Here is a 15,888-nt window from a genome sequence, read left to right as displayed (position 1 = left end):
ACCCAACATTACCCTGTCTTGTCACAATCAACTCACTTCGTTCAAAAATATTTTATTTTCCTTCTTTGACTCGACTCAAAATATTTAGCATGCAATAATAGAAGCGACTTCCTTTGTGACCATTTGCTCGGCTCAAAGACGAGACTCTAGCATATAAGAATGCAACTTTAGGAAATGAAACTCAACACAAAAATGTGGGTATTGGGAGAGAGAGTGGCTTCCCCTAGGTGGACTACCCAATCTTTAACTCCAAACCTTACAAACAAGGCATAACCCGAGCAATCAACCCAAAAAGTCCTTAACTCAATCTTACTTTAACCGAATACGACCCCGCTCAAACCGACACTCTCCAAACACTACAAACTAACCATAGGACCAAGTTATGACCCCATTTCACAGCCCAAGCAACCCAATCCACAACCATTTTCGGACAGCCCCCTTTTTCCTCTTAAAAATTCTGCACCAACACCTCAAACTTAAAAAACCCTTAACCCATCCGAAACTTAACCGTAACGAGCCCATATACCGACGCGACCTTGACATCTTAAACTTGACCTAGGACTAAGCCCAAGCCTGACCAGAACACACCAGCCTATGCCCCTGCATCCGAAACAGCAGCCCTAGCACAAATGCAACCCAACCCATTCACTTACACTTCCAATTCCAACTCTATACTTCTTTTGCCTTATCTCTAATCCATTTCCAGCCCTTAGCAACCTTCAACACCATCTCTTAGGACTTATACAATCACTAGGCAGCCCTCAAACCATACCACAAACTCTTTTCTCTGAAGTTAACAAAACACACACCAAAATGCACCAAATGCTTGGACAATCAAAGAGACCCATGAGCATAACTCGATTTTTGAACAAAACATGGGTTAGGAATCAGAAAAACCGAACACCACAAATGCCAAAATCATAACCATTTTGAATTTAATGCAAAATGCCTCTGAACTTTTCTGGAACAAATCGAATATGCATCAAACTTTACATTTTTATGGCAACATTCATCATGCAAGCACTTTATACTTCAAACATAAGCTTAGCTCGATTTTTGCCAAAATGACTTGCTGAAAAATTGTGAAAACCGAGCCCACACATCCACAAACATGTATATTTTCAAAAATAACAAGAACTTGAGCAAAGAAATTTAGCTAGCTTGCTTGAAATAGCAATGAAGGCTTATACTTGCCTCAACCGAGAAAACCACCATAACCGATGGAAAAGAAAGAAAAGATGGCTGCTAGGACACGGCGTAACCCAGCTACAGCACCTCCTAGACCTGGACTCCGGTCAGTTAGGGCGGCTACTAGACGGCGGCGGTGGTGGAGGAAGCTTGGAAGAGGAAGAAGCTAAGGAGCGGCCTTGGTGAGTGAGAAAGCGTGAGGGGAGTGTGTGAGGCGTGAGGTAGGTGTATTTTGGGGGCTAGGGTTACACTTGAGTTGTATTTTAAGTTTAAGTGTATATGTGTGTGTGTATAGGTGTATGTATCTATTGGTAGGTGTGTGAGTGAGTAAAAAAAAAGTACAACTCTTGCCTACTAAATTAACACTTGTAAAATCCCCAAATTTAAAAACCTCAAATTAAAAATATTATATTGGGTTTTACTAATTCGGGTTTAAGAAAATTCTAACTTTTGAAAAAGTTAAAGAATAAGCCCAATATTGCGATAAATAAAAAAAAATTGATTTCTGATACCCGAAAACTTCTAACTTTCAAACTCTCATCTAATTTCTTCCTACCTCCCTACTTAACTTTTTAAAATAAAAATCTTGGGAACTTATCGCCAAAAATCCACCATCGCCGAACATTGGAACCGGAAGTCACTGACTCAAAAATCTCAATAATAAATAACTTAAAATATTTGAGCACTTAATCTTTAAAGAAAACTTAAACAATTAATTCCAATCAATTAAAATCATAATTATTGAAAATGAATTTAGGCACTATCTTAGGAATTAAAATTAACACTTTAAATATTTTGATGTCACGGAAATAAATGGAATATTTAAATAATAGCAGAGCGATTAAAATAATTTAAACAACTAGACGAACGTTTAAAATTAATTTAAATAAATACACAAGCGGTATAAAAACCTTTAAAATGATTTGGACAGATGTTGTGAAAAATCCTCGCAAGCGTACGAGTGTCAAGTTTTAATATAGTGATAAAATGAGATATCGATCCCACAGGGAGTAAAATGAAAATATTAAGTGCTTGTAATTAAAATAGTCCAAACTTTATCTAGAAAATCAAACTCAGAATTTTGCATAAAAATAAAAATAAGCAGATGATTTTATAGCACGCACACAACTTTCAGATAAATATCAATCAGAGAAAATGGTCTAGAGGTATAGATTTCACCTGGTTTCAACAACAATCAATCCTAATTAATTAATCTTCATGAATTCCAGTCAATTAATAGCCAAGAATGCTTAAGTTTATTATTTCCCTTTCCCGAGCAACAAATAATTTTTATCAACTACAATTCAATTTCAATATCCTTATTAAGAATTTATCACAGTGATCTATCACAAAACAATGTTCTTTTTAAAAGTTCTATTAAAATTATACACTCTCCCGAGCTATATAAATAATTAACAGTGTAATTTCTAATGGTCCTATTCAAAATCTCCTCTCCTGAGTGCCAGATTTCAAATAAATATAACAAATCAATTAGTGATCAGATAATTGAAAAGACAATCAATTCTAGAAAAAACAATTAATCTAGAAGAAACTCAATTCAATAAAATCAAAAATTCATGAAAGCGTCTACACCAAGTTCCATCCGACCTCTAGACTCTAAAAAATTAGTTCATAATAAAATTCTGAACAAAACAAAACATATTCAAAAATCCAAACATAAATTCAGAATTAAATAAAGTATAGAAAATAAATCCGTCGTCGATGTCGTGTCCGGTCTATCGATCTCCGTCTTCAATTAAGCTCCAGAATTCTTTCCAAAAGTTCACGATCAACTCTCTCTGATATTCTGTACGTAAGTGTGATTGTGGCGGCTCTTTTCTTAAGTCTGACAAAAATCTCTTATATATATCACATACAAAAGCCCACAAAATCAAGCCCATAAAAATTGCCCGAAATAATAAAAATCTGAGATGGCAGCGATCGGGGCGGGCGCTCAAGGACACGCGAGGGCGCGCATAAGGGCAGTTTCCAAGAAACACAGAGGTAAATCCCAAGGAGCAGTGCAATGCCATCGAGTTGAGGAGTGGCAAAGAAGTTGGAGTCCAAATTCCTACTGTTGCAGATAAGAAATTTGAGGAAAAAGTCGAGGAGAAAGAGAAGGAGCCTGAACCTGACTCGAAACCAATGTACAAGCCTCCACTCCCCTACCCGCAGAGGTTCAAGAAGAAAGTTTTGGACGAGCAGTTCTCCAAATTCTTGGAGATTTTCAAGAAAATTCACATCAACATCCCATTTGTTGATGCTTTGGAACAAATGCCGAACTACGCAAAATTCATCAAGGAGATGATGTCCAAGAAAAGAAGACTGCTAGAGAACGAGGTGGTGAATCTAACTGAAGAGTGCAATGCGGTACTTCAAAAGAAAATGCCACAAAAGCTTAAGGATCCAGGGAGTTTTACTATTCCTTGTTCTATTGGTGGTTCTTATTTTAATAATGCACTTTGTGATTTAGGGGTCAGTATTAATTTAATGTCATTATCTATTTACAGGGCCTTGGAGTTGGGAGACATGAAATCAACTAAGATTTCATTCTAATTGGCGGATAGAAGCATCACATATCCATTGGGAATTGTTGAAGATGTTCTAGTCAAGGTGGATAAATTCATCTTCCCAGCGGATTTTGTGATCTTGGATATTGAAGCAGATCATGGTGCTCCGCTGATTTTTGGACACCCATTTTTGGCTACTGCTGATGCCAAAATAGATGTTAAGAAGGGTGAATTATCGATGGGTGTGGAGTATGAATGAGTGGTCTTTAACATATTCATTAAGACACCTAATCCACCCATAGAAAAATTGTGCTTAATTAAACCAGTTGTGAAGTTGGAGAGTTGTCCAAGAGCCGATATTGAGGTTGAATCCAAGAGTAAAGCGCCAAATTTATCGACGAAGAAAACCGCGAAGAAGAAGAAAGCGAAATTTATAAGGCGGTTCGTGGAATTTATTTGGCGTGTCAAAGAAAAAGGGAAGATCTAACACCGGTGAAAGTCGGGCTGAAGACTTTAAACCAAGCGCTACTTGGGAGGCAACCCAAGCATTTTCTTTTATTTTATTTGCTTTTATTTGTAGTTTATTTAATTTTTGTTATTTAATTGTTTTAAGTATTTTTTATTTTAAATTTTTGAGCTTAATTTTGGTTAATTTTCAAAAATTTTCAGGCTCCAGAAAACTCAAATTCGAGCAAGCGGCGTGCCCGCCCCATTAATCTGAGCGCCCGCGCCATACCCTGAAGAAATTTGCGAACAAGAGGTGCGCCCGTGCCACACCGCTCGAGCGCCCGCGCATCCTCTTCGCTTCACTGATGCACGAACAGCGCTCCAACATGCGCAATCGCGCAATTGAACAGCACTAACCAAAGTGCAAACGCGCTCTTCACCTACCAAACTTGAACCAACAAGATCACCTAGCGCGATAGAGTAGCCCCAGGCGCTAACGCGCTTCAACTAGCGCTATCGCGCCTCCTCCATGCACCATCTCCTTGTGCTAACGCGCTAATCCACCTCCCCAACAGCGCAGCTTCTCCATCATCTATTATCCATGCGCGATTGATCTTCTCGTAGTGCCAACTCCAAGTGCCAAAGTTCCTCTCACCCGTGCTACTTTAGTGTTAACATGTTTTCTGCAGGCTTCACACACAACACTCACTTCTTCAAAGATTCAATTGGGCATTCACGATAGAGCCACTCTTTGCAAGTCCATATATTATTCTCATATGCTCTTATATTGATGCCCGATTCTCCACAATGGTAGCATGTTAAAGTGTTAATGAAGAGTCGGATGATGATATGGACGCCGAGTCCTGATGCTCGGTGTCGAAGGTATGAGTCCCTTGTTCGTTTTCTTATTTTTAATCATTAGAGACAATGATTATATTAAGTCTGGGGGGGTGAATCAGTGTCTGATCTTGTTGTTTAGTTGAATTAGTTGTTTGGTTGATAGTTGATTAGTTGAGTTTTACTGTGTGCTTCATTGATAAAATTTTTGTTTGAGTTTATTTGTGTTGTGAGTTGAGTTTAAAAGAAGTCGAGAAAGAAATGGATGCATGGCTGATGAAAATTTTTTTTGTGCTATAACTGAAATCCATGACTGTCTATCTATCTGACAAATATTTTTGAAAAAAATGGAACCAATTGAATGAATAATTTCTTATATACTCTGTGATTAATACTTGAATCTGATTTTTGAAACATACAGACATAGAGCTGATTGAGGCATTCTTTGGAATTTTGGGCCTGAATTTTATTGAAAATAAATTTATCCCTAATTGCCCATTTGAGCTTACATGTATATTAGTACTTTGAGGTACAGAAAAATCTGAAATTTGTTTAAAAATCATCGTTGACTGTTGATGATTGTCTTTTCTGCACTGATTGAAATTTGTATGATTTGATTGTGGATTGAGACTTGTCTAGAACTAGTTCGAACACTCTTCGAGGCGAAATACAGGCAAAACTGTGATTAGGGATGATTTAGGCGATTTTTCTGAATTCGTTTGAGCCTTTCAAGCTACCCTATTAATATATGTTATCCCTAGTACCTTGTTTGAGCTTTATTGAAAATCGAATGGCATGCGTGTAAACGTGTGACTATCTGAATAGCCTAAACACTATTTCCTACCCTTAAGTGAGTAATTTGAATGCTAAAATGCTTTATGCTCCTAGTTGATATTTGTGGAAAATGGAATGGTGTGGTGGATGATTTGAAAAGATGAAAAGAGGTAGTAGAAAAAATGGTCGAAAAATTTTGTGAAAAAAGTTGTGAAAAGTTGAAAAAAGAGAAGAATGAAGAATGAAGAAAAAAACATGAAATCAATGAAGTGAAGAAAAAAATAGATTTCAAGAATTGTGAATGAAAAAGGAGTCGTAATTAGAGCATAAGTATAAATTACTCCTTATTTTTGAATTCTTATCCTTTATTTGTAGCCATGAGCCAGGGCTTACATTATAAGCTGATTAAGTCCTTTTGACCGAGTCTCAGTTGCCCAATATACTAGTGGAGAAGAGTTGCGAGAATTTAGCCTATGGACTGTTGATTAATACTTTTAATGATTATGAATTTTGATTAAAAAAAAAACACGCACACACTATTATTCTTTGAATTTAACCGATTGTGAGTGTTTTTTATTCAATATCCTAAATTTGATCATATTCTACCTTGAAAAGTCATCATGATCTATGAATGTGTGAATTGAACTTGGATATGGGTGTTTTGAACGTGAGTTGCGGAGATTGTGAGTTTATACGGTTATTTTGATTATGATTAAAACTTTTAAGTGTTAGTAGGTTGGATATGATTGGATTTGATTTTTTTTTTGAAATTATTGCTCAGGCCATTGCTCCATAATATTTCTTGACTATCATTGTTGACTAGTCTTGTTGGTTTTGGTGATATGAAGTTTGTAGAATTTATTGTTTTGAATAGTTTTGCTCGGGACTAGCAAAAGTCTAAGTTTGGGGGTATTTGATAAGTGCATTTTATACACTTAATTTATATATGATTTTAATTGTTAATTGTTGGTTTCGAGCAGATTTATGTTAGTGTTTTGTTGTTTTTGTAATTGTAGGGAATTTTGGAAAATAATAAGTTGCGAAGAGAAAAGAAAATAAAAAGAAAAAAAGAAGAAGCAGTAAAGAAATAAAGAAAAGAAAGGAGGATAAAAAGAATTAAAGAAAAGAAGAAAAGAACGTACAGAGAAGGAACAGTGATGGGCTTTCTTTAATGGGACAACATCAGCGCTTGATTTAGCGCTAAAGAGGAGAGGAAGAAGAGCTATCGCACTTCAAAAGAATTGAATTCCAGAAGCTCATGCGCGCCCGCACGTGTCCTTGAGCACCCGCCCCGATCGCTGTCGTCGATGCCGTGTCCGGTCTATCGATTTTCGTCTTCAATTAAGCTCCAGAATTCTTCCCAAAAGTTCACGATCAACTCTCTCTGATATTCTGTACGTAAGTGTGATTGTGGCGGCTCTTTTCTTAAGTCTGACAAAAATCTCTTATATATATCACATACAAAAGCCCACAAAATCAAGCCCATAAAAATTTCCCAAAATAATAAAAATCTGAGATGGCAGCGATCGGGGCGGGCGCTCAAGGACACGCGCGGGCGCGCATGAGCTTCTGGAATTCAATTCTCTTGAAGCGCGATAGCTCTTCTTCCTCTCCTCTTTAGCGCTAAATCAAGCGCTGATGTTGGCCCATTAAAGAAAGCCCATCACTGTTCCTTCTCTGTACGTTCTTTTCTTCTTTTCTTCTTTTCTTTAATTCTTTTTATCCTCCTTTCTTTTCTTCATTTCTTTACTGCTTCTTCTTTTTTACTTTTTATTTTCTTTTCTCTTCGCAACTTCTTATTTTCCAAAATTCCCTACAATTACAAAAACAACAAAACACCCACATAAATCGGCTCGAAACCAACAATTAACAATTAAAATCATATATAAATTAAGTGTATAAAATGCACTTATCAACAGATAAAAACATTTAAATAAATAAGCTAAGAATTTTAAAATAATTTAAATAACTAAACAATTAGAATCATTTAATTAAGCAAGCTAACCCTTAAAATATTTAAAACAATTAAGTTGCACAATATAAATCATTTAGACAATTAAACTTAAACAATTACAATATAAATTAAATAGCTGGTATAATAAAATTATTTGAATAAATAATTAATATTTTATTAACACATAATTCAAATAACGAAATTTAAATCGATTAAACTTAAAAATAATTATCATAATATTTATTTAATATAAATGCATGCGATTTAGTAGATTAGATTTTTTAGGTGCTACAATTCATTCCCCTTAAATGGAATTTCGTCCTTGAAATTCAAGACTTACTAACTAGATCCAGATACATTAGACCTGATCGGCACTAAATACTCTTACCTTGCACCCACATAAGTCGACGCTAAATCGGCTTTCGCTGCACATCCTGATACTCATTAATATCTATATCATCAAGGATCAGACTAACTCTTACTGCAATAAATATTCACAAATTCTTATTTGTTCCCAAATGATTGCTTCCTAAGAGGTATTTCAAATCACTGCTTCAATGTGACTTTAAAGTTTTTAATTCGCCACCTAAAGTCCTAAGATATCCGATAATTTTCTTAGTTCGATGACCTTAAATCCCTAATCACTGCTTCATGCAGTAGATTCCGCATAACCAATAAATAATTTATGTCGATCTTTCCGATAGTTGAAAGCTTTCTCACGATGAGGCTATGCTCAAAGTCCACTTATCGATTAAGCTTATCATAAATAATATAGGTCTCGAGCTCTTAAAAAGTCAAAATACTTAGCAACCAAACACCTAACTTTTCTAACTACGGTAACTAAGGGGAACTATACAATTCTACCTCGTTAGACCTCGAAATGAGATATGAATCTGACCCATACTTCCCCAATATCGATACCTGAAACCCATCAGGTATCACTAACAACTCTGCGCCAGCTCAAATGATAAAACAAATTACCTATCTTTTCAACAATCGCATAAGGCCAAAAAGTCGAGTTAATTTCCTTATATACCCAAGTCAATAGTATTACGGAACAACGATACCTTCAAGGAACACTTAACATCCAATTCAAAATTCTAGAGGCATACGCCACTTATTAGTGGTGTTTTTGCTTAATGATCACGGACTATGCTCAATCCCTTATCAGTTACTACAACTCTTTACGCTTCTAAGGACGATTAAAATTTTCTTAAACAACGACTATAGCTCAGCTAACCTTAAAGTGGGACGAAAGGTTCTTCTCAACTTAGGATTGATCGACCCATTTCTATAAATAAACCTGATCTAATCCTTGATAAGAAAATACACCCATAAAATCCATTGTTGTTCAATCCCAAGGTATTAACTAATAACATATAGAATCCAAATTGGTGACTAAATAGATCTTATTTATCCATTCACCAACTTATACTTTCGTCCCTGACATCTTTGATTCTACCGAAAGATTAATTCTTAATTAAAATTTTCCAACAGATTTATCCATCTTTCCTATCCCAGACGCAACGACTAAGAAATCCATATTTACACCTCAAGTCAAATTATACCACGAGCTATTATCCACTTATTGGATAGATTGTCTCTAAGTACCAAATAACTCTTACATATCGCCTGAAGACATATCTCAAATCTCTAGTTCAACCCGACAGCAGGTCTGAAAATCCAAAAATTTCCAAATTATTGTATGTACAACCTGAATTCATATTTCAAGAACTTAGTATACAGTTGGACACCTCGAAGAGTTTGTACCCCGATCGTAAATGCTTTCTAATTGTTCCTCCAATACCGTAGCATTTCATCGGTATATAAATCTACCGCTTATCCCAAGGAACCACCTGAATATTCTATTTGTGCCCATAGCTGGTGCATTAATCCTACCGGTTTACATTCACAAAGTCTTGGAATGCAAAAGGTAAAGTACCCAAAAGTCTCTAGGGACAACTCTATTTCCCTATCTCGTGACTGATCAATCATTCAGCTTACCAAAGTCATCTTGTTTACTTTTAACGATTCTGATTAAAATGAAACAAACCATTCGACCAACTTACTGACTAGTAGTATTCCCGTTAGAACTTGATATAACTGATAGTTGTCAATCCTCGGAACACCACGGTAACTTAGGATTTTATCTAGTACTAATATTAAATTCCAACAGTCTAAACACTCACTGTACGGTTACGAGTCAATTCTTTATTCAAGAAATCGAAATGATAATTGAAACTATAATCCACCCGAGTATTCATCAAGATGGATCATGAAAGGAAATAAACATACAAGTAATGCTGCTCAATACAAAACAAAATAGTGCAAACATTATAAACAAACGAGTTGGAAATAAAATTTAGATAAGTGAAGCAACTCACTCATAATTCAATTCTAGGGGTAAATGAATAATATTGGAGGCTCCATGGATAATGAACATGAGCCAACAAGGCACAAATATCGTGATCATCTATCCATGGGTAATGAAATCATGCTCAAACAAGCAAAGCAAAATTAAGAGCAATCGGTGTGACTTTAGTCGAGAAAAGTACACACAAGTCAATAATTAGGGAAAACAACGGTCTCAAAATAAAATCAGATGTCAGCCACACAACATGAGTAGATTACCAAAAAAAAAAAAAAGTGAGTCTTACTCACATCAACATGTGGCTCTAGAACCGAAGAAAAAATTTCAAGGAGTATGAAATATTAACAAGATTTTACTAAGAAGTTCAACCAATGCCAAAGTGGCAGAATTCAACGATGATTAATGTCATACAATCCCATAAATGCTCAAAGGAAGTGCAAGGAAAGTTCGGATACTTAAAAGTATATGTTGCAACGGATCTGAGCACCTAATAAGAAAAAAGGAAGTAACGATTGGAATAATAGTTCACAAATTTGAAAGGCTTATGGTAACCGTCTCACTATTTCCAAAATCATGTTTGCTCAAATAACAATTGAAAAACTCAAACTTTCCCTAATAAAATAAAACAAAGTACGTATCTCAAGTCTTCACACTAGTTCGATTCACAACTTAACTGACAAAACATACATCTATAAATTTTTAAGCAAACTATACACTTAGTTTTATCCGACTAAATTCCATCCATAAGAGAATAAATTACTACAAGAACACATCAATTAATATTTCCTAATGCGCAAGTTTAGTGTTTCCAACAAACTCCTACAATCTCATCAAGAATTTTTAACACTGCCTAATAACTCAAACAATTCTCCTATATTGTCTAAACCTGGAAGAAATATTGGTACACCAACTCCGTTTAACTTGAAGTCGCATGCTATAAAAAAATAAACGTTTGAATGGTACACTTTAAAACTACTAAAAGAAATTTTTAAACAAAAATAAACACTGAAATTACACATTTAAATAATTTAAACATAAAATTTTGAAAATATTCTTAAAAATATGACATAAAAACATTTAAAGCAATAAATCCAATATGACTACCATATTAAATTTATAAAAACTTACAGACTTTGAGGCGAGATCCCTTGAGTTTCGGCAACCGGCAGTAGGCACAGCCCAAACCAAGACCGCGCTCTGATACCAACTGAAACAACCCTAACCTCTAAACTTAATTAAATAATAAAGAAAAATATGGATTTATAAAAAAATTTCATGACTTGTTTGAAAGTAAACAAAGCCACCATGTCCCACACAGCAATTCCGACATAAAGAAATAAACGTGATAAAAAAAATCCAAACTGTGATAATCATAAACTACAAAAGGAAAGGCAACCCCGCACGGTTGCAATAATAGCGATAACAAATTTCAAGACTAAAATTTAAGCACAGGGAAACACATCCTGGCTAACACTGAAATTACTCGAACTAAAATTCTTTATTACGAACATAGACTTATGCGAAACTTAAAAGTAGCAACGGTCATAGGGCCTTGCACCGCCGGTGACCTCAACCCCGAGGAACCTTCCCCTCGATCTCTAGATACTCTTCCTCACCTGGCAATCAAACAAGCATAGTGAGTCTAATGACTCAGCAAGTATAAACAGTGTAATAACAAGGGTTTAAAAATACCTGCAGTAATACTCAAAATACTGTACATAATATACTTTGCAACTTAAACTGAAAATATGCATGATACAAGATAATGAGACAACCTGTAAACAATGTACTCACGCCAACTCACGCTATGAAACTCTTGAACTTTCTTAACTTAAATGAACTCATGCATTTCTGGAAACATAATAATACAAGACGGGTCAAACTAATAATGAAACTGAAACTGAGAACTTAGATCCTTGAATTGTGACCCTCTGTTTTTTATCGATCAATGGATGCAGTGCACTATGCCGGCAAGACGCCGAGATTTCTCCCGACGCGACTTGCCCCTTTAACTTTCATTTGGTAGGGATCCCGAGATTTCTCCCGATCTCACACTACCCGTCTATTTTGGTAGGGATCCCGGGATGTCTCCCGATCTCGTACTACCCGTCTATTTGGAAAGTGAGTGAGGCATCCCCCAACCCAACACCTCAAACTTAAAAGACCCTTAACCCATCCAAAACTTAACCGTAACGAGCCCATTTTATACCGACGCAACCCCAACATCTTAAAATTGACCTAGGACTAAGCCCAAGCCTGACCAGACCACACCAGCCTATGCCCCTGCACCCGAAACAGCAGCCCTAGCACAAATGCAACCCAACCCATTCACCTACACTTCCAATTGAAACTCTATACTTCTTTTGTCTTATCTCTAATCCATTTCCAGCCCTTAGCAACCTTCAACACCATCTCTTAGACTTATACAATCACTAGGCAGCCCTCAAACCATACCACAAACTCTTTTCTCTGAAGTTAACAAAACACACACCAAAATGCACCAAATGCTTGGACAATCAAAGAGACCCATGAGCATAACTCGATTTTTGAACATAACATGGGATGGGAATCAGAAAAACCGAACACCACAAATGCCAAAATCATAACCATTTCAAATTTAATGCAAAATGCCTTTGAAATTTTCTGGAACAAACCGAATATGCATCAAACTTTACATTTTTATGGCAACATTCATCATGCAAGCACTTTATACTTCAAACATAAGCTTAGCTCGATTTTTGCCAAAATGCCTTGCTGAAAAATTGTGAAAACCGAGTCCAACATAGCCACAAACATGTATATTTCGAAAATAACAAGAACTTGAGCAAAGAAATTTAGCTAGCTTGCTTGAAAGAGCAATGAAGGCTTATACTTGCCTCAACCAAGAAAACCATTATAACCGATGGAAAAGAAAGCAAAAATGGCTACTAGGACATGGCGTAACCCAGCTGCAGCACCTCCTAGACCTGGACTCCGGTCGGCTAGGGCGGCTACTGGACGGCGGCGGTGGTGGAGGAAGCTTGGAGGAGGAAGAAGCTATGGAGCGGCCTTGGTGAGTGAGAAAGCGTGAGGGGAGTGTGTGAGGCGTAAGGTAGGTGTATTTTGGGGGCTAGGGTTACACTTGAGTTGTATTTTAAGTTTAAGTGTATATATATGTGTGTGTATAGGTGTATGTATCTATTGGTAGGTGTGTGAGTGAGTAAAAACAAAAGTACAACTCTTGCCTACTAAATTAACACTTGTAAAATCCCCAAATTTAAAAACCTCAAATTAAAAATATTATATTGGATTTTACTAATTCGGGTTTAAGAAAATTTTAACTTTTGAAAAAGTTAAAAAATAAGCCCAATATTCCGATAAATAAAAAAAATTGATTTCTGATACCCGAAAATTTCTAACTTTCAAACTCTCATCTAATTTCTTCCTACCTCCCTACTTAACTTTTTAAAATAAAAATCTTGGGAACTTACCGCCGAAACCCACCATCGCCGAACACCAGAACCGGAAGTCACTGACTCAAAAATCTCAATAATAAATAACTTAAAATATTTGAGCACTTAAACTTTAAAGAAAACTTAAACAATTAATTCTAAGCAATTAAAATTATAATTATTAAAAATGAATTTAGGCACTATCTTAGGAATTAAAATCAACACTTTAAATATTTTGATGTCACGACAATAAATGGAATATTTAAATAATAGCAGAGCGATTAAAATAATTTAAACAACTAGACGAACACTTAAAATTAATTTAAATAAATACACAAGCGGTATAAAAACTTTTAAAATGATTTGGACAGATAAAAACATTTAAATAAATAAGTTAGGAATTTTAAAATAATTTAAATAACTAAATAATTAGAATCATTTAATTAAGCAAGCTAACCTTTAAAATATTTAAAACAATTAAGTTGCACAATAAAAATTATTTATACAATTAAACTTAAACAATTACAATATAAATTAAATAGCAGGTATAATAAAATCATTTGAATAAATAATTAATATTTTATTAACACATAATTCAAATAACAAAATTTAAATCGGTTAAACTTAAAAATAATAATCATAATATTTATTTAATATAAATGCATGTGATTTAGTAGATTAGATTTTTTAGGTGCTATAGTTAGAATCGATGGAGTTTCGGTTATTTTGCTCTTGAGCTAGTTCTTATCGTTTATTCTCAGCCGGTTTTGAAATAGAACGTCGTTCGAAATTGTTATTATTTTTGGAAGCCTATTTCGAAAATGGGGATTTTGTGATTTGTTGGATTCGGATTGTTATTGTTGTTTTAGCATTGCTTTGAGTTGTTTTCAATGATGTACTGCTGTCTGCATTTCCGATTTGATCAGTTTATAGCTGTTATGCAGTCGGTTTGAGTTTTGGGATTTCGAACCGTTTGAGTTGTTGAACTTTGGATATTGAGTTTCTTCGTTGTTGTTGATCTTCTTTTGCCTCCGTACAGATTCGTTTGAAGTTTGTCGAGCCCAGAGTTAGCAGAAGTCAATCGTCGAAGAGTTGGACGAAGAGCGGTAAAGAGTTTACCTTGAGCATTATTGTTGATTAGGTTGTATAGATTTTGATATAACCTCTTTTGTAGCGTATCCAGAGTTGGAGCTAATTGCATCGAAAGGTACAAGCAGTCATCGTTTTAGCGGGATAGCACACTCGAGACAGTTGGTTCTTGAGTTTTCCTTAAATCACATACTTGCATCAATAATTGTTTTAGAATGAGAAACTTGTATTTTGTTGTTTGAGCTTTGGTTGTATGGATTAATGCTTTATGTTTTTCTTATGCATTCATCTCGAGCCAAAATCTTTGATTTCAGCGGGCTGTACGCCCTTTTTGTTTAGACGATTTGGGGGCTATAATCGAGTGGCCTGGGTGTAGAAGTTAACCTAGTGTCAGCGTACTCCTTGTAGTCGCACCAAATTCTAGAGGATGGAAATATGTGGCACCACCTCGATCAGGAGAGTCGGTGAGTTGTTACGTGATCTCATCCTCGGGATCCCAAAAGCAGAGCAGAAATTCCTTAATTATCAGAGTTGATATCCCTGTTTTAAAGACATGCATTTCATTCGTATTAGCTTTGAATGTGTTGTATTTATATCATGCTATTGATATATTATTTTTTATTGCATGTTATGTTGCTTTTACTGGGAATATCATTCTCACAGGAGTTATCCGACTGTTGCTTTGTTTTGTATGTGTACTTGGCAACAGGTGGGGCAGGATCAAGTAAGGGGAGGCTTGGTTAGCTTCGAGATCAAAGAATAGAAGTGAGACTCGGTTTATAAGTCGAATCATCATGTCAATCTAGTTTATATTTGAAGCATGTTTAGAACTCGAACTTTTTGATGTTTGTAGTATCTAATATTCGAATATTGAGGATTGTATGTTGTCGTTGCATGTATTATATTCATCGTTATGTTTTGATTGGATTTATGAAGTTTGAAGTTGGTGAATTTTAATTCTGGAAATTTGTGTTCAAGAGGGGGTGCGCCCAAGCGGTAGTTTTTAACCGCCCGCGCGCAGCCCCATTTTTCTAAGACAGTTGGTTTTGTTTGCAGCCAGCGCCCGATCTATAGTTTTTGGCCGCTCGTGCGCTGGCTGTCTGACCCGAGGCAGTGCACTTGAGAAATGGTGCGCGCCCGGGCGGTAGAATTTTACCGCCCGCGCGCACCCCCCCCATTAAAATATATATATATTACTTGAGATTTTGCCTTAGCTTCTTGCTGGCTTTTATTTATGTGATTCTTGATTAGATGATTAGAACCGATGTCTCACAAAATGCTATAAAG

The sequence above is a fragment of the Henckelia pumila genome, chromosome 4, assembly GCF_033568475.1.
Source record: "Henckelia pumila isolate YLH828 chromosome 4, ASM3356847v2, whole genome shotgun sequence".
Taxonomy (NCBI): Eukaryota; Viridiplantae; Streptophyta; class Magnoliopsida; order Lamiales; family Gesneriaceae; genus Henckelia; species Henckelia pumila.
This window is presented reverse-complemented; position numbering follows the sequence as displayed.